We start from the raw sequence: 18,670 nt of genomic DNA on the forward strand, positions 1-18,670 counted from the left end.
GAAATTATGCTCCAGCGGCGCAGTGGCAGCAGGAGGCCCCTTTAGCTAAAGTGGTGCTTCAGGTTAAGAACAGTTTCAGGTTAAGTATGGACCTCCGGAACGAATTAAGGACTTAACCCAAGGTACCACTGTACACAAATTTTCATTGTATTAGTCACTCAACACACTACCCTGACTCTTATCAGCAACACTCTTTTGCTTTCCCTTTCCCTGGAACACTCATTTCTGTAAATTAGATATGATTACGTCAACAAGCCAATGAAAAGGGAAGGGATTTTGTTTTTCCACGTACTTTTGAAATAATGAGGCTGCTCAGCTTCAAATATCTCTAAATGCTAGAGCTACTCCCCCACTAGTCAAATTTTCTCACAAACTAAACTCATGTCGAGGTTTCCAACTCCTGGCTTCTGATTAAGTTCCCAGGTTTTAGCACCAAATGTTAATCTGGGGATCCAATCCACACCATGCCAATAATCTTCCTCAGTAGCAACACAATGTAACAGAAAGTAAAGCTTACACAATAAAACAAACATAAGCGCTTCAGATGGTGACTGAAACAAATAATTCTTTTTAAAATTAATATACAAAGTTCAATGGTGATATTAAGTTATTAAAAAATGATATGAATTGGAACTATGAATTGGAATAGAACTTATATACAAGTTATAGAGAAAAAGGAATTAATAGGAATTAATACAAAATCAGATAAAATATTTGAAAATAAAGCAACTTACATGATTTAATTTAAAGCAACTGGATAGAATTTGCTTATGAAATAGTAAGCAGCATTGTCAAAACAATCAAAGTGAATAACATAACTCCTAACTCCATACAGCCCATCTAGTTGCAAAACAAATCTAAGTGCCCTAGCATATTAGATCAATAAAAATTCATAGCTACTAATCATTGGGCTGTAGGCTAGGCCTCGTGGTCCTCAGCATGAGCAAGGCATGAAGCAAGGCATTTGGCAGGCAACAACTAAGAAAAAAACACAACCATACAACACATATACCCTACAAGGAAAAGACCCACTTAAAAAGAAGAAGAAACGAAGTACACCTTTTGTATTAATCAGCAACGTAACTAGGGAGCATTATCCTTCTACTGAGTTGTCTAGTAAATGAGTAAATGTCTCATTCAAATAGGTTGATCCACATAAAATGTAGACCAGGAGTGGGGAGGGGGGTGCGGAATGAGCAACTGGGACCCCTGCTGTGCCAGCCACTCCTCACTTCCAGCATTCTTTTGACAAAACATTCTATGCTTTCACTTTTGTTTTCACATCAGGATGGGGGAAGTATGAGAGATGCATACTATTGGAACTTATTTTTCTTGGGTTGAAGTGGTTCTTGGCCCCCAAAAGGTTTCCCACCCTTGTAGTGCTAGCTATGGGACCACTGTTAGCTGAGGAAGTGCCCTCTCTCTCTCTCTCTCTCTCTCTCTCTCTCTCACACACACACACACACACACACTTCCGTTTTGATATTATGTCACTGAACAGGCTGTTTCTGCCATTAATGGGGACCGGTAACGTTTTGGAATTACCAAGATATTGAATGGGTACTTTTAGCACAGAGCAGAATCCACTGAAAAGACATTTCTAATTGCCCTACTAAAACAAATGGGAGCTGCACATTCATATCAGTGGGGCTGACTCAGGACAACTTTGCAGTGGATATAAGTGCCTGGTGTCCATGGAAAATTCCATAAGGGAAACAACAGAGTCGAGACAGTCTGGTCTCCTAACTAGACAGCCACAAGGTAAAAATGAAAAGCCTGTGGTTGTAGACCGTGAAACAGAGAGAGAGATCATTCTGTCATTGTTAAAATTAGACTCTAATGGATGAAACATTAAGACCAACGTTTCAGATAAAGCAGCACACTTTGTTAATAAGGATGACATTTAATAATGAGGATACTGCTAGGAAAATTAGAAGTAATATAGAAGCAGCATTAAGAAATAAGATTGCTTGAAGCTCCCTATTAATTTTGATGAGCAGAGGCAAGCATTCAGAGCAAAAGAAGCCATCATGTTTATTCACCTCAGAACTGTAAAACCCACCATTTACAAAGGACAGGTGGTGGTTGGCTGAAAAAAACACAGGATGTCCTGATCAGCTGCTTACAAGCTGGAATACTTACAGCCCAGTCCTATGCATGCCAGCGTACTGTTTTAAATAGGGAACATTCCCTAGTTATGATTGCTGGCTAGTGACATTGCTGATGCCAAAGTCTCATAAGAGGCCTTTATAAACATTCTGATACACTTCAGCATATGTCGTGAAATGATTAGGCAATTCCGGTTCGAAATCAGCAGCTCCATCTCTATTCTCTTCCTGCTAAGTATTGTCCATGGCTACTCTCGTTTTTTAAAAAATACTTGATTGGAAAATCACTTCCCCTCTTTCTTTGAAGTGGCCACAAAGTGCACATTTGGAAGACAGCAGGGAAGAGGCTTTGAAGACCGACAACCAGGGTCCTCAGGCCTGAGTCAGTCAAAAGAGGTTTCCCATCTGGTCCCCCAGCATAGCTTCTGATCCCGAACCCTCTCCACTTTATTTTGTATCTAAGCAACTGTCTCTTAAGCCAAGATGGAGACAAAGGCCTCTTATGCATCCCACCACACTGCAACCAAATGTCCTCAGGGAGGTTAAACAAACAGATAAGGATGGTGGAAAGAATACATACTGTATTAAAAAAAGCAACATGGCAAAAAATAGGGATGCAGCCCAATTAAGGGTGTGATGTTATGGCCCTTGGGAAAACGCTTTGCAGATCTGTGAGGGGGAGCATGAGGTCTGATCATGGACCTCCTCGCTGCGGTCACTGTCTCCCCTCTGCCACTGATGCTCCAATGGCAGGCCAGCAAAAACAAAAAAAGGTGAGTAACCCTCTGCTGGGTCCTCTCTTTTCCTAACATGTCCACAAAATTGGAGGGGTGGGCAGAGTAGAAATAGCTCTGCAAATGAATGTTAACTGGCTAAATTACTTAAATTAATATGTTTAATCAGCATATTTGCATAGAATCTGGATAAAAACTATATTTCTGAAGAAAGAAGCATGTTGTCTCTGTCTCAAGGTGATGTGTCAGAGCAGCCGCAAGCACAGTATTCCTGCTCTGGTAGAAGATAGAAAGTGGGCTTCTAGATGGTAGCTTAATATTACAAAACAGAGGTGGAGGCCCTTTTGCAGTATGAGAGCCACATTCCCTGTGGCATCATTCTGTGTGTTGTGACACAGAAGTATGTGGAGCAGTGATCAGATCATCAAGACCCCGTTGGGCTGCCTGTACACCTCCAAGTGTCTTGCAGGTGTTGTTGACCAGTGAGCTGTGGTTGTCATTTGTGTGGTTTAAAAAAAAAAAAAAACATTTTGATTCTGCCAGGTTTGAGAATATTTTGGATTCAGTGGAAATACCACAGGCATGACGGCAGTGTTTCTCCCCATGCAATTACGCATATAATTTGCTCTGTTAATCTCCTTGCAGTTGTGGTAGTCCCCGATATCTTGGAAGGAAACCTGTGATAAACATTGCCCAAGTGTCAAAACTGATGCTTCCAATTTGCTCATTAAATCAAAGGGTTAACACACTTCTCTTTAAAAACAGCAGGGCTCAAGGGCACCAGGAAAATCAATACTACCAGAGCCTATGAGACTTTAATTGTCCATCACGGCTGTGCTGTTTTTAAAACCTTTTTGCATTATTGATTTCTCACCTTCTTCCCATAAAAATAAAAGATTTCCACATCTTTATAAATGAGACAAAATACACTTGCTTAGAGACATGCATACAGATGCTGTCATGAGAGTCAATAGATCTTTTCCCCTTTAAGTTTTCATTGTTGCCTTGTAGGGGAAATAGGTGTGGAATATATGTGGCCATTTCTGATCCAATCTTGAGAAAAGTCCAGAAGGATTTTCTATGGCTAGGAAAGGAGGCTCCACCATAACACTCTACTGCCATTACATTCTGTCTCTTCTTCTAATGTACTTTAATATCCCATCACTTCAGTCATATCCTTGACAAGCATTCAGACTTTGTAAATAAAATATTTAGCATTCATAGAATCACAGAATCATAGAGTTGTAGAGTTGAGAACACAGCACAACCACTTCCTCTCACTGCATTGCAAGTCCCATTTTTACATTGCTGTACTCACCATTACCTGATTTGTTTTCCTGCCCCTGCACCCCCCTGAACTTCTATTCAATGAAGGTGCCATCTGCACATGTGCAAGGGACGGCTGAAATATACACCCCTCAGCTTAACCACAGGGTACATTTTCAAATCAGATGGAAGCTGGTTTGAGGGGAAACACATCAAGCAGGAGTGTTTCTCAATAAGCTACTGCATAATGTTATATGTTTGTGGGGTGCCTGGACCCCCCCTTTTAATTCCAGGGTGCTAGACATTAAATTCAGCATGTTAATATATAAGCCATGTTAAAAATATAAACTGGGCTGGTTTCCTGATGAAGTAATTGCCTGAAAAGATGGGCACAAAAAACTGGGCTGTGGCCTATCAAGGAAGCCACCAACAAGGCAAAGGCTCTCTGTCAGACACAAGAGGGGTGGAGCCTCTCCTGGGGCTCTGGTAGTTAGCCAAAGACAATGCAGAGTTGGAAAGGGGAGTTTCAGAATTGCAGTGGGCTGATGTAAGGAAGACGGAAATAGTTACGTTTTGGGGAAGCAGTTTGCAAGTTGGAGAAAAGGGGGTCACAGCACAATGTGGGCTGACAGTTTGAATCCAAACCAATCCATGGGAGAGACAAGGCCCCCCTGGAGTTTAAAGCTGTAAGCCTCCACCCCACCCCCCACGCCAGGCTCAGGTTGTATATATGTATAAACAAACCATAGATCATAAAGACACCACAGTCTCCACTGGACCTCATTGTCCAAAAGGAAACACAGAGCCTGGTAAGCATGCCTGGAACCACAGGAATCTCACACCGCTCAGAGATTGGGGTGGCATGTAACAATGTGTATGAATTGTGGCTTAAATCAGTAGCAGTGAGAGCACATTGTAGCCAGAGTAAATGATAATGTGTACATAACCTTGATCAGCTTTTTTTATTCACTTGTGGCCTGCCCCAGGCACCTCAATGCAGCAATCAGAACTCTTAATTTTACCTCACAGCAGGTAAGGACAGAGGGTGGGTGACAGGTCTAGGAATGAAGGATGCCACCCCTGCATCTCTCCCCATGGTTCCTGGGTTATGAAGGAATCACAACCATTTTCTGGGTTGTGACCTGGCAGCCTGCCTGTAGCACCAGGGAATATGTTTCTGCAGAATGAAACTCTATTCATATTTGTGCTTGTTTCTTGTTTGTGCTTCTCCAGCAGTTTTTGTGCAGCTGTGAAGTTCTTTGCCAGGTTAATGTGAACCTAGCTGACTGTTACAAGCATAATCAAGATCCCAGAAAAGTCATCTGAGTACAATGTACCCTCTTGTTTGGTGTGTGGTTTTTATCTGACTTTGGAAATGGAGTTGCATTAATAGATAGTGTACCCTTCAGGTAGATTGGACTGACTTGTTTTAGGATTGAACACTGAAAAAAAATAGGTAAGTAGATAGATGGATGGATGGATGGATGGATGGATGGATGGATGGATTTCAAATCTGTCTGTCTGTCTGTCTTCAGCTGCAGAAAAATGGAAACAAAATGTACACACAGTTGTACACCTCCCCAGTGGGGCTCCTATGGCTTTAACATTGAGGGGGGTAGGTAGCCGTGTTGGTCTGTATAGTCAAAACAAAATAAAAAAATTCCTTCCAGTAGCACCTTAAAGACCAACTAAGTTAGTTCTTGGTATGAGCTTTCGTGTGCATGCACACTTCTTCAGATACACTGAAACAGAAGTCACCAGACCCTTCTATATAGTGAGAAGGTGGGGAGGGGTATTACTCAGAAGGGTAATACCCCTCCCCACCTTCTGAGCATGGGGTCAAGGAGAGGGCTTGGCTAGAATCTCTCTTCCTGGAATGTTTCTCACTTAGAGTTCTTAACGGGACAATTTCTATTTCAAACTAGTCCTTGGCATACATTGATTGGTTGTGTTATCAGCTCTGAGATTTCAGGATGTGACAGAATGAAATAGATAAGGTCTAATCATCTAATTTTGAGATTATTATCTGTTTACTGATAAACTGTCTGGCTTCAACAAGGTGAAAAATGAATTAACTGATGATAAATTTATTCATTGAAACTTTTCATTGAAAAAAATGCTCTTTTGAATTTTTCTTAAGCATGAGAAATTAAAGTAACAGTTACAACCCATTGTTTAGGGTAATAAAAGTTACCTTTATCATATTCATTTACTTTGTAAATGTGGCTTCTTTATTGATCATTTGTATTATCAAGTGACTGGCTCTTGTGCCTTTAAAAGTAGCTTAATCTGAAAAATCAGCCTGTAAAGCATTATCATTGTTTGGAGATAAGCATTATAATCTGATAATGTCTGCAGATCGAACACTGGGGCTGGTGAAAAAGAAAGAAAGAAAGAAAGAAAGAAAGAAAGAAAGAAAGAAAGAAAGAAAAAGTTTGTAACTCTTATCAGCTTGAACCACGATTTTAAGCAAGCCACTTTGATATCACAGAACATTTTCACATGTGAGGCTCATGTAAATTTTCACTTAAATCTGTCTGTTTACATAAATCTGTAGCATACATTTTGATTTCTCTTCCCTAATCATCCCTTAATTAACAGCATGGAACAAACAACATAAGAAAGGTACAGAAGGCACATTTAAGCCTAATTTGAACCCTGAATTGACAGCATGATCTTGCCTAGCCCAAAAGATCAGTCCTACCTATCAGCCAAACTGTTGCTTAATGTTACATGTTTAAAAGGAGAAGTAAAGGAAATAATAGATGTGACTGAGAACCTAGCCACATTTGGGCATTATTTAGCTGTTAATCTACTTTTTCCCTCATTCAGATTAGAAAAGTATTCAGATCCATATGTATTTGTATATGAGGAGTAGCTTTGGTATTTTCTGTTCATACTACCAGGTGCTTGTGTTTGTGTTTGTTCCTATCTTCTGATTTGCTGGTTGTATTATATCAATTAAGTACTGACAGAGTACGCATGCAGATAGCTGCATACACACCTTGTTTTTTTTTTTTTTGAAAACAAGTATCTCTGCACAAGAAGTGAATAAAAGCACAAAGTCAGGCAACTGAAAATTTGCTTGTACCGGTTTCTGGTTTTGTGCAAATCTGAGGGATCTACCGTATTTTTTGCTCTATAAGACTCACTTTTTCCCTCTTAAAAAGTAAGGGGAAATGTGTGTGCGTCTTATGGAGCGAGTGCAGGCTGTGAAGCTATCCCAGAAGCCAGAACAGCAAGAGAGATTGCTGCTTTTGCTGTGCAGCGATCCCTCTTGTTGTTCTGGCTTCTGAGATTCAGAATATTTTTTTTCTTTTTTTCCTCCTCCAAAAACTAGGTGCGTCTTGTGGTCTGGTGCGTCTTATAGAGCGAAAAATACGGTATATCTATCTTTCTAGCTAGCTAGCTAGCTAGCTAGCTATCTGGTTATACTCCAGCGGAAAAGAAATAAAAGCAATTGTAAATTCTCAGCACACACTTTTCAGATTGCTGTGCAATTTTTGGTGTAAAAATGTTTGATGTGGTTTGCTTGTGCAGTTTTCTGCTTTTGTGCAAATCTGAGGGATCAAAAGAAATATACATATACTAGTTGTAATGTGGTATGCTTCTGGAGATTTCTTGTTTGTTGCGAATCTCAGGAATCAAGAGTAAGAAAATACATCCTTCATTCAGGAGCATGTCAGAAATAGTTATGAGCACAGCAAGAAAAGAAATGGAAGCAGTGAGCGTGGAAGGGGGACTAGTAGAAAGTGATGATTGACCCACCCATCCTAAAACCCCAAGTGGAGCAATTTGGAACCCCATTTCCACCCCCCAACCTATCATATTATCCCCATACTGCATAAACCCAACTTTATAGGGGAAAAGCTTTGAGGGTATTGTTTGAGGGTAACATCTTTTTGCACATAAATAGTAACACAAACAACAGCAAACACACAATAAACTCCAGTGTGGACAAGTCCTTTGGCTGACAATGGAAAGACAGGAGTTTGCTATGCATGTTACTGAGGTGGCAGGTTTGGACATTCTTCCTCACTTGGATCTAGAGAACCAACCTAGTTCACAGCACAAGATAGCTGTAATGGCCTTCATGATGGATGTGTTTTTTTATTCCAATACCAGCATTTATGACGCTTATTTCATCAAGTTATTGATGTTCCTGCAATACAGTTTTCATTGTGTGACTTCACTGCTGGATGCAGTGGACAAAAATGCAGTCTGCATTTCCTGTTTTCATATAACTGATCAATGTTCATAATGGGATCCTGTTCTGCCCCATAGTATCTTATGTCCAAAACTGCCTCAAAGTAGGTATCCAGTATGACGAAGGGAGGACACCCAAGAGGGGACTCTCATGCACCCTTCGTTGCCCACCTGAAATACAACAACCTTGCACTGTTGTCAGTAGGTCTTACTCTTGGTTGTTTCATTGAACATTAACTCTTTGCTTGCATGGTTTTGCTTTCAACCTCCGAGATAAGCAACTAACCCATATTACATTTAAACTGTTTTATGAGTTTAAAGATGCACTGGGGATTTACTACCTAGAACAGAATTGCTGTTTTTGTTTGTTAAATTTGTATACTGTCCTTCATCTGAATATCACAAAGCAATTCATAACATAAAAACACAAAATGAGAAGACAAAAAACATAATCAAACAAGAACAAAGACAAGCCAACAATCCCCACTGGCGAAGGAAGAGCAGTGCGGGGGGAGCGCACCGCCTCTGGCAGTGCAATCCCAGTGGGGTGCCATTGCGGTTTCCCCCACCCACCCACACTGGGCGCCACGCCCGCAGAATGTGCACCAGCCCCACCCCCTCCACATCCCCACACACCCCCACACACATCGGTGCTGGAGCATGAAGCTCCGCCACTGACAATCCCCCCCTCCCACAAACACATTTGTATTACTGCCAGCAGTGAAGACTGCTGGTTTTTAAGGAAACAATTGTATCTCATCAGCTACATACACATATTATGTAGGAATTCTACCTCCCTCCTGCACTATGCTTCTGCCTGGCCAAAACTGCTAGCAGCTGAAAACTTCTGGAAGATTTAACACCCAGCAACAAAACCTATTGGGAGTCTTGCTCTTGCCTGAAGATACAGACAATAGAACAGAACAAGATGGAGCATGAATGTAGAAAAACCCTCCCTATCTGGAAGCAAAAAATGTCAGGATTTGAATGTGGATAAAGGGAAATATAGGCTGCCAGAAGAAAGAAGTTCTTTTTCATCTTTGCTGCAGCCTGCAAGTGACTGAAACAGAGAAAAGGGGGAGTTACTTTGGAGTTCTGCAATGAGCTCTCCTTTTTCTCGACTCTAAACAAATATGTAAGGTGACTTTTGTTTTTAATTGGACCAGCCACTGTTAATGAAAATATTGTTATAGGATTGGGAGGCTAGTCTGATTCTGCAGAGGAAGAGGCTACTTAAGTGGTTAAGTATCTCTTTTTGTATGACTAAAGGGTGCAGGTAACAAGTTGCTAAAGAAACAACTAGATGGAGATGCTGAAAGGGACAGGCCTCACTCCGCTGCCTTGGCTGGGAATCAATGTCATCGGTGAGCATAAGAAGAATGGACCTCAGCTAGTCTGGAACTAGAGTTTCAAAACACAGAGACCTGACTTGCTCTCTGTGCTGAAACCGAAGTAGGACTTTGCCCACTGCCCTAGAATACTAATGGGGGAGCAAGTTCTATTGGAGTATTGATGCTGAAAGTCCTTCAATCCAATGTTCAGTCTGTCTACATGTGCAAATAAAACCATGTATCGCAAAGATCCATCTCCAGTGACCTTCTCAGTGGTAGAGCATCTTCTTGTCTGCAGAAAGTCCTTGGTTCAATCTCTGGCATCTCCAGGTGGGAATGTCTCCACTCTGAAATCCCAGAGAGCCATTGCCAGTCTGTAGATAACACTGAGCTAGATGGATCCATGGTCTGACTTAAAACAAGGCAGATTCCTCTGCTCCTGAGGAAACCAAGCCCAAAGTATGTGCTGGCAACCCAAAATATCTCATTGCTTGGAGACTGGGGTGCCTGTAGCAGTATCTAAAAGGAAATTGTTGTCTCCTACCTTCATTTTCCCTTGACTTTTCTGACAGCCAGCAACTTTTTTCATATAGTAGAACTGTATCTTTGAAAGCTGCCACAGACTAGCCTGTAGGTAGGGATGGGTAAATATATCATGTTTTGTTTTTCTCATTTTCTCATCTTTTCAGTCTTCAGTTCTCCATATTTCCACTTCAGTTTGCATTTTCAAAAAGTCCTCATAAATGTTTATCAGATTTTTGGTGCAAATTTCCCCTAATACATATTTTTGCAAGCAATTTCCTCCCAGTATAATGTGTATTTGCAGGTTAGTCTCACCAGTATATGCATTTATAGGCATGCTTTTTAGCCTAGTATATACTTTCTATGCATTACTTGGCTGGAGAACTGCATTGCAAAATTCAAAGAAGTGTGAGTTTCAAAGGTTGGCTGCCTTTTAGTTTATAAAGAGATATATAAGAAGAAGAAGTGGTCCAAAGGGAAAGTAAGAGACAAGTTGAACAACCTTATTTTGTTTGACAAAGCTACTTACGACAAGCTGTGCAAGGAGGTGCCAAACTACAAACTCATCACTCCTTCTGTGGTCTCTGAAAGGCTGAAGATTTGAGGCTCCTTGGCCAAGGAGCTTCTCAGCAAGGGCCTAATCAAACTGGTGTCCAAACACAGAGCCCAGGTCATCCACACATGAAACACCAAGGCGGGGTACACCAGCTATGGATGAGGATGCATGAGAGGTTCTTGGGTGGCTTTTAGACTCTGTACATCACAAAAAAATTAAAAAGATTTCCTGAAGGGGAAAAAAACAGACTAGCAAATTTATAATGCATGGTGAATTATGTTAACCACCTGCAATGTAGAGGAAAAAACCACATTTTTGATGCATTCAGACTTGTAGGTTAAGAACCCACAGGTGCCTGTGTGGCAGTTATGACAATGATATATCTCAGCAAATCTGACACATCAGATGTTAAGTCAGGCAAGAAGTACAGAACACAAACTTCCTCCAAGTCACAGGGTCCTGCAATGCCCAGCTCTAGTAGTCAAATACTACCACTCCTTCATCAGATGTAGATAGTTAAATTGTAAAATGAGCCATTCCCTGATAAAAATTACTAGGATGAAGTTATTTCAGTCCACTGGCTTGGAATGCAATCCCAACAAGCAGGATGGTCTCAGACAGGTGTCCTATGATCAAGCATAGGGTCCCTCTCCAACAGTGGAGGGACTCTCTGCTGGTCTGTAGTTCTCCTCCCTCTCCATGGTCTCACCTGTTCCCACTTCATTCTCAGACCCCGTTGTTACTTTAGTTGTCATCCAACAGCTCAGTTGGTAGAGCATAAGACTCTTAATCTCAGGGTCATGGGTTTGAGCCCCAAATTGGGCAAAAGTTTCTTGCATTGCAGGGGGTTGGACCTTCATGGTCCCTTCCAACTCTATGATTCTATGATCCATCCATTATGCCACAGAACTGCCAGGTGAACCCTGAGCAATACAAGACACAAGACATACTTTTACCTTTTCATTAACACTGTTAAAGTAGAACCTTCTTCTTGCCTGAATAAAGAGAAGAGCCACACTATACTTGCAGTAAAGAAAGAATCAAGGGCTCCAGGAACCCACATGTTCAGCAGCCTGGAGGGGATCGATAGTTTATTTATTAATGTTATTATTAAAAATGTATACTCTGCTCTTCAATGGTCAATCAGTACAGCTCACTAAAGTCATGAGATGCGACTTCTGAAGGAGTTAAATGGGGGCTGTAGAATCCAGAGAGCATTCCTTTTTTAAAAGGTTAGGGTGGAATTCAACATAGCACTAAGTGGGGAATGCACACAGGGAATGAGGTCTGCTTGCACACCTGCACATACCCTAAAACTCTTCTGAGTCCCCCCCCCCCCCGACACTCCTAAGCAGATTTAGGGGACACACAGAGGGTGCAGGGGGAGAAGAGGATAATTCATGTTTCATAAGTGAACCGAATTACACACAACAACAACAACTTAGTTGAATCTCATCCTGAGTCCGTAGTTCTCTGCATGTACTCAGAGGCACGATAGTACTTTTCCACATTTTTTTTCAGTGTTAAATCCCAACAGTGGTAACAAGTTTCAAGGCTAAACCCTGACTCAAATGAAATTCACGTGTTGACCTTTATGCTTAACAAAGCTCCTTCACTCTGACCAAGTCTTTAGTTATTTCTCCATGAAAGACAATACATATTATCTCCCATGATTCAATGAATCCCAACTTTCCTTCACCAATCCCTGACAAATAACTCAAGACACAACGTTTCTAATTCCACAGAAAGGACTTCACTCTTCCATTTTGCAAAGAGAACAAATGATGCAATTTATCACCCAAAGCCTAATCATTTTGTGATATACTGCTCTATCTGAAACGTGTGTGTATTGGTGCATCATACATTATGACTAAGCTGCCTGCAACTGCATACGTACTAAATTGGAGTCCTTGCATCATGGTTCAGTCTATTTCAGCACAGAATGTTGCGACAGCTTGGTGCTAATGTGCATATCCATTTATTGCCTATAAAAAAAGACACCAATGTTATCTAGTTATTCGTTGATGGAACATTCCTTCAGTAGGTTTCCTGAGTGATAGGGCACTGGGGAACTAATCAACAAGTTTCACTTGAATAACTCACATACTTTTGCAGTACAACACTCTTAAGTACGTACAGGAATATGAAGAAAATCCTGCTGGATCTGGCCAATTGCCCAACTAGTCCAGCATCCTGTTCTTACAGTAGCCAACCAGGTACCTACGAGAAGCCCACAAGCAGGACCTGAGTGCAACAGCATTGCCTGAAGTTCACCAGGGAGCCTTCCAGACACATCAGAGAGGACAATCAGGAGCAATTGCATCTATGACCTTTCTTTTCTCCCCATTCCATAGCTCAACTAGGGCCTCAGGATAATCGCCAGCTCTAGCAGCAGAATATCCCTCAGAGTCCATAAGTGTCTGGGGATGACCATTGTAATGGGATCTCTAACCCTGCAGAGGAGGGGACTGGGACATAAGAGCAAACTTTGCCACTGGGACTCTGACCATGGCAATGCGGTGATCACTGCTACTCCCAATTTTCAGACCACCCCTCTCCCAGCCAGAAGCAAAGATCGCTGTGTTGGGTACATCAGTGTTACAGGAATTAACCATGGGTGCCTGTCTATGACATAAAAGGACAGTGCACTTAGCATTCCATACCACATACCGGGCATGCACAGCTCAAATTTCCCAGTAACAAAATATTATAATTGGATAGCTGGGAAAGGAAAGTTTATGGGAATGTTTTTCCACAAAGACAAGAATCCAACTCTCTCCCTCCCTCTCCCTCTCCCTCTCTCCAGTCCCATTGATTTCAACTGGACTTACACATAAATGACTGTTCTGAAATGTGGCCAGAATCAATGCATGAAGTATATAAATCTGCCACTGGAAGTATATCCAGGTAGAAATTTCACCAGAAAAAGCATCTATGGAAAACATAGGGAAACCTTGGAAAGCAAGGCATGATGACTGCATTGGCCACCCTCTCCTTCCATCAACCATGTGGAACAGTGAAGAATGAGAAAAGGTGTGGAATGATCCCAGTCAAGTCAACGGTAAAGACTGGCATTGCCCAAACCATGCAGCTGATCATCTGTCGCAGGACTTTCTGTACATGCCATTGGGCTATGATCAGTTTTAGCAAATAAGGCAGGGGTGGGGAACCTATGTCCTTGAAGATGCTGCTGGACCTCACCTCACATTACCCACAGCTGGCATGTCCAGTGGTGATGGTTGGCCAGATATAGTCCAATAACAACTACTGGAACGTGTCCAGAGGAGGGCAACCAAAATGGTCAAAGGCCTGGAAACGATGCCTTATGAGGAATGGCTAAGGGAGCTGGGCATGTTTAGCCTGGAGAAGAGGAGGTTAAGGGGTGATATGATAGCCATGTTCAAATATATAAAAGGATGTCACATAGAGGAGGGAGAAAGGTTGTTTTCTGCTGCTCCAGAGAAGCGGACACGGAGCAATGGTTCCAAACTACAAGAAAGAAGATTCCACCTAAACATTAGGAAGAACTTCCTGACAGTAAGAGCTGTTCGACAGTGGAATTGGCTGCCAAGGAGTGTGGTGGAGTCTCCTTCTTTGGAGGTCTTTAAGCAGAGGCTTGACAACCATATGTCAGGAGTGCTCTGATGGTGTTTCCTGCTTTGCAGGGGGGTTGGACTCGATGGCCCTTGTGGTCTCTTCCAACTCTGTGATTCTATGATTCTATGATTCTATACTGGATGGACACTGTTTCCTTGCCCCTGAAATCAGACATGTGAATCAATGCAGAACAGCAGCAACAAATGGTTGAACAATGATGGCAAATATGCACCAAATTCCCTCTGTGAAAAGAACAGAAACATTCATTTTGTGTGCTTTGGTGATGCCATTTCAATGCTAATGAGATAGCGGTAATCTAATTATTTGGCAAGAGTCAGCTGAACAAGAAAGACCACTGTTATTTTGTTTCATGTGGAAATGTAGGCGTGTTTTCATGAGATAAGCCCAGAGAAATGCCTTTCCTTCCAAATTATTCTTACTGGAGGAAAATGTGGCCGTGTGTTGCAATTACGGCTCATTCTCATACATTCAAAGTCGCAGATAGAACATAATAGTAAATTTCAAGGGGGGGGGGGACCTTGATTTAGAATAAAAACATATAAAGATTTTTCTGGCCACAATTCAGAGAAATGTGACTAACAACACACACAGCTAGCAAAGCTTTAAATGATTACACAGTATACATCACTATAAAAGAAGGCATATAGACCACAAATCAGCCCCAAACTCTGGCATATGAGATACTAGATTTGAGGTCTTGCAGCTAACACTGATAAATAGAGAGGACCTAGCAATCATATCCAATGTGCAAGCTGGTTCAGTTGTAGCCATTGAACAAGCAGGGAAGAGCTCAGGGGCAGAGTTTCCATTTTGCATGCAGAAGGTCCCAGGTTCAAACAGGGCCGTAGCTTGGGGGTGGCGAGGCAGGCCCCCACCAGGGGTGCAGGTGATGGGGGGTGCAAAATCGGCTAAAAATATGTCCATAAATATAAATACTGATTATTGCCTCATAAGAAATGGTTTTAAATAGCGGGTGAGTTGAATGGGTGGAAGGGGGGGGGGATTGGAGGAGAGGCGGAAAGAAGAGCTAGTTTGTCTGCGGCTAGGGGCCACAATCTGGATGGTTCTGCCAACGGCGCAAGATCACCTAGCTACGGCTCTGGGTTCAAACCCTTGAGAAAATATTGGGGGGCCCAGGTAAGCTCCACTCTGCATAATAGATCACAAGACGTGGCTCACACACATCATTTGAATGGCAATGTCCATCAACTGTGGGGCAGACCCCTCAAATATTTTATTGGGGGGCCAAAGGGACCTTGCCCTGTAGGAGTTGGCTCCTATGCCTGGAGAGCTGCTGCCAATCTGCATAGACAATGCTCAGGTAGATGGGCCAATGGTCTGACTCAGTATAAAGCAACTTCCAATGAACACCATTGTCAGGGTGCTGTCGATGGCTCCTGGCTGATTGCCAGACAGAGAAAACACAGGCTTTTTATTCCTTTTTATTATTATTCCAGATGCCAAGGCAAGACAACCAAGACTTTTCAGTATCTAACGTTGCTCCAAGTGAAGCTCCGTGCGCCCCTTCTCCATACTCCTTTAAGCTCTCTGCTCTGCTATTCTCAGTGAGCGCCTGGTTTTAGGGGTGGGGATGGGTTCTGGGAGACTCTCCAGAGACACTGTGTCCGTCAGCTACTGCTTGGGCCCTGCGTTCTCAATACTACCCAGCTCCTCACCTCCCATTACTTCCCAACTTCTTCCCTCTTCTTCTTCCTCTGGGGTGTGCCCGGGCTCGAACCAGTCCTGTAGATCTATGTTATCTGCCCCTTCCTCCTCTTTGGGAGGCTCCAGGGGAGGTGGTCTCCACCACTCCTCTTCATCTGCACAGTCCCTGACAACCATAGACACTTTCAGGTGGGTTTTGATTGTGGGGTGGGTGCTCCTTATGCCTGAAAGTTCTTTGCAGCATCCACACACCCTTGTTGTCATCAAAATGCCAGCCTGTGTTCCTCCTCCTCCCCAATTTAATCTGGATTAATTCTTTTAATGGAAAAACTGATGAGGTTCTTTTTATTGTTGTCAGTGAACCATCCATGATATCTCAGCAACCCATTTGCAATACTAACCTGCACCCCTTGTGCTTTCTTAAACCTCTTGCAGTACCCATATTATCAGACCCACATTATGTTTGCATCAATTTGCTAGCTGTCAGATTCCTCTCCATATCAGTTTGTGCTGATATCCACTGCTGCATGGATCGGACTTGAGAGTCAATCTAGCTACCCACCCCCAGCCCCAGTCCCCAAGCTTTTCTCAGGCTCTTTGTGTTTTTGTAAGCCTGAAGCCATCCTGGGATATTTTTTAACAAGTTATGTTGAAGCTGGGGTTCCAAAAGAAAAGTGCTTTCTGTGTTATAAATCTGTCACTTTGGCATTCCTATCTGATCACTTGAAGAGAATTTCATCTGAGAGTAGGTGGTACAGGCATATTGTGGTATCTGTGGAATATTCCCCCCCCCCCAAAAAAAAAAAAACCTGTTATGGCAGCACAATTTCAGTGCAGTCTAACACCTGTGCTACCAAGAACGATGATGTATTGTTCCTTGTTTAATATAAAATACAGTTATATGATGTTGCATCAAGCAATTGCTATCCTGCACTTTCCAGTGCATATTGTTGTCACTTTCTTTGTTGCAAAACAGTCTGGGTAGGTTTTTTTGGGGGGGGGCGTTTGACATGCTAGAGCACCAAATCAACTTTAATTGCACCACCTGAATTTTCAGAGAGAAGATGTATAGAAAGATTCCCTTTGCTGCATTTCAGGGTTATTCATTATTTGTCTCACATTTTGTTAGGGAGTGGGGGAAAAGCTCAAATACTCTTGGTTAGAATTGTAAGGGCTGTGGGGAAAGATCACAAAAATCAGACAGAGCAAAGGAAGATTAAAACTTCCTGTGAACAAAGGGAAATGATTATCATAAAGCAACAGATTTCAAGGGGGATAACTTTAAATAAAGGGATCAGAGTGATGTTGGGAAAGAAAGAAGATAACAGAAGGTGGGTGAGAAAATGTGCTCCCCAGAGGTGTATCCATTCCTAGTGATCACAACCTGTCAGGGATGGAGAATAATGTGTCTCTCAGAGAGAATGGAAGCACAGGACTGTCTTGCTTCTGTTTCCAGGTATTGCAGCCTAGACTTCTGTATTACAGCATGAGAGATAAAGTTGTCCTTGCTGGAATCATTGGCCCATGTCATCTCCTCTCTATCCATCTCTCTTCCTCCTTTATTATCTCCTTTCTTCACTATCCCCCCTCCACATTCTTTCCGACTCCTTCCTCTCCTTAACTATCATCCCCACAATATTAGGCATGGCAATATCCTGCTATATTTATTGTAAGCCGGAAGAGCCCAAAGACCTCAGGAGACAGATCCTCACTTTCAGAAACCAGGGTGTGCTCCAGCAAAATCGGGTCCCAGTCTCCCAGTGACTCTAGAGTTATGGAGAAGACACAGTCATAGCAATAAGGAAGGGGAGTAGTTCCCCATTATTATTGTGTTGTGGGATATGTGTGCTTTGCATGCCCAGGTGGAGACCCCCAACCCCAAGAGCCACCCAGAAGAAATGAATGACTCATGACAACATGTTATGGGATTAAACTGGCCACAACTTTATTTAAACTTTCAGATGTAGGAAGACCATTGGGCGCGTATCCCTCCCAGTCCCCAGCCGGGGATCTGGGGCACATCAGGGTAATCAGGTCTGTCTGGAAAGTGGGCTGGCTCTGGAAGACATTTGTTTAGCAGAGTGTCCACCCCCATTTCACCACAACACTGGGGAGTGCACTGACAACCTTTCAACGTATGGTCAGTGACTCCCCTCCAACTTAGGTCCTTTAACGGAGAACCCTGGAATCACAGCCGCCAGGGGGGGCATCACCGCTTCAAACCCCCCCACACACATTTAGGGAAGATAAACTAAAGGATTCCACCCAAGGCCTAAAACTAAATTTGTGGCATCTGCTGCGGGGAAGGTGAAACCTGCCAATGTGGGGAAATTCCTTCCTGGTCCCTTAACAGCAACCATCCTAAGACTGTAGCAGCGCCTGCATACCTGTAAAAGAAGTTACCATGTAATAAAAGAGCATTAAACAAAGGGAGGGGAGGGGAGGTGAAGCCACGAGCTATCAGGTAGGATCTACCCATTTTAACTACACGAAGAGCTCTGCCTTCCCCTGCCACAGATAGGTTCATTAGAACTGAGGTTTGGCGGGAACCTCAAAGGGCTGTGACATGGGGAGGTGGACCAGGAACTTCTGCCATTGTCTCAGGGATGGGGTGCTGCAAGCGTCCATGCAAAGGGCACCCTCCGGTTGACAGGAGAACGGTCA

Source organism: Podarcis cretensis (assembly GCF_951804945.1).
Source record: "Podarcis cretensis genome assembly, chromosome: 3".
Classification (NCBI taxonomy): Eukaryota; Metazoa; Chordata; class Lepidosauria; order Squamata; family Lacertidae; genus Podarcis; species Podarcis cretensis.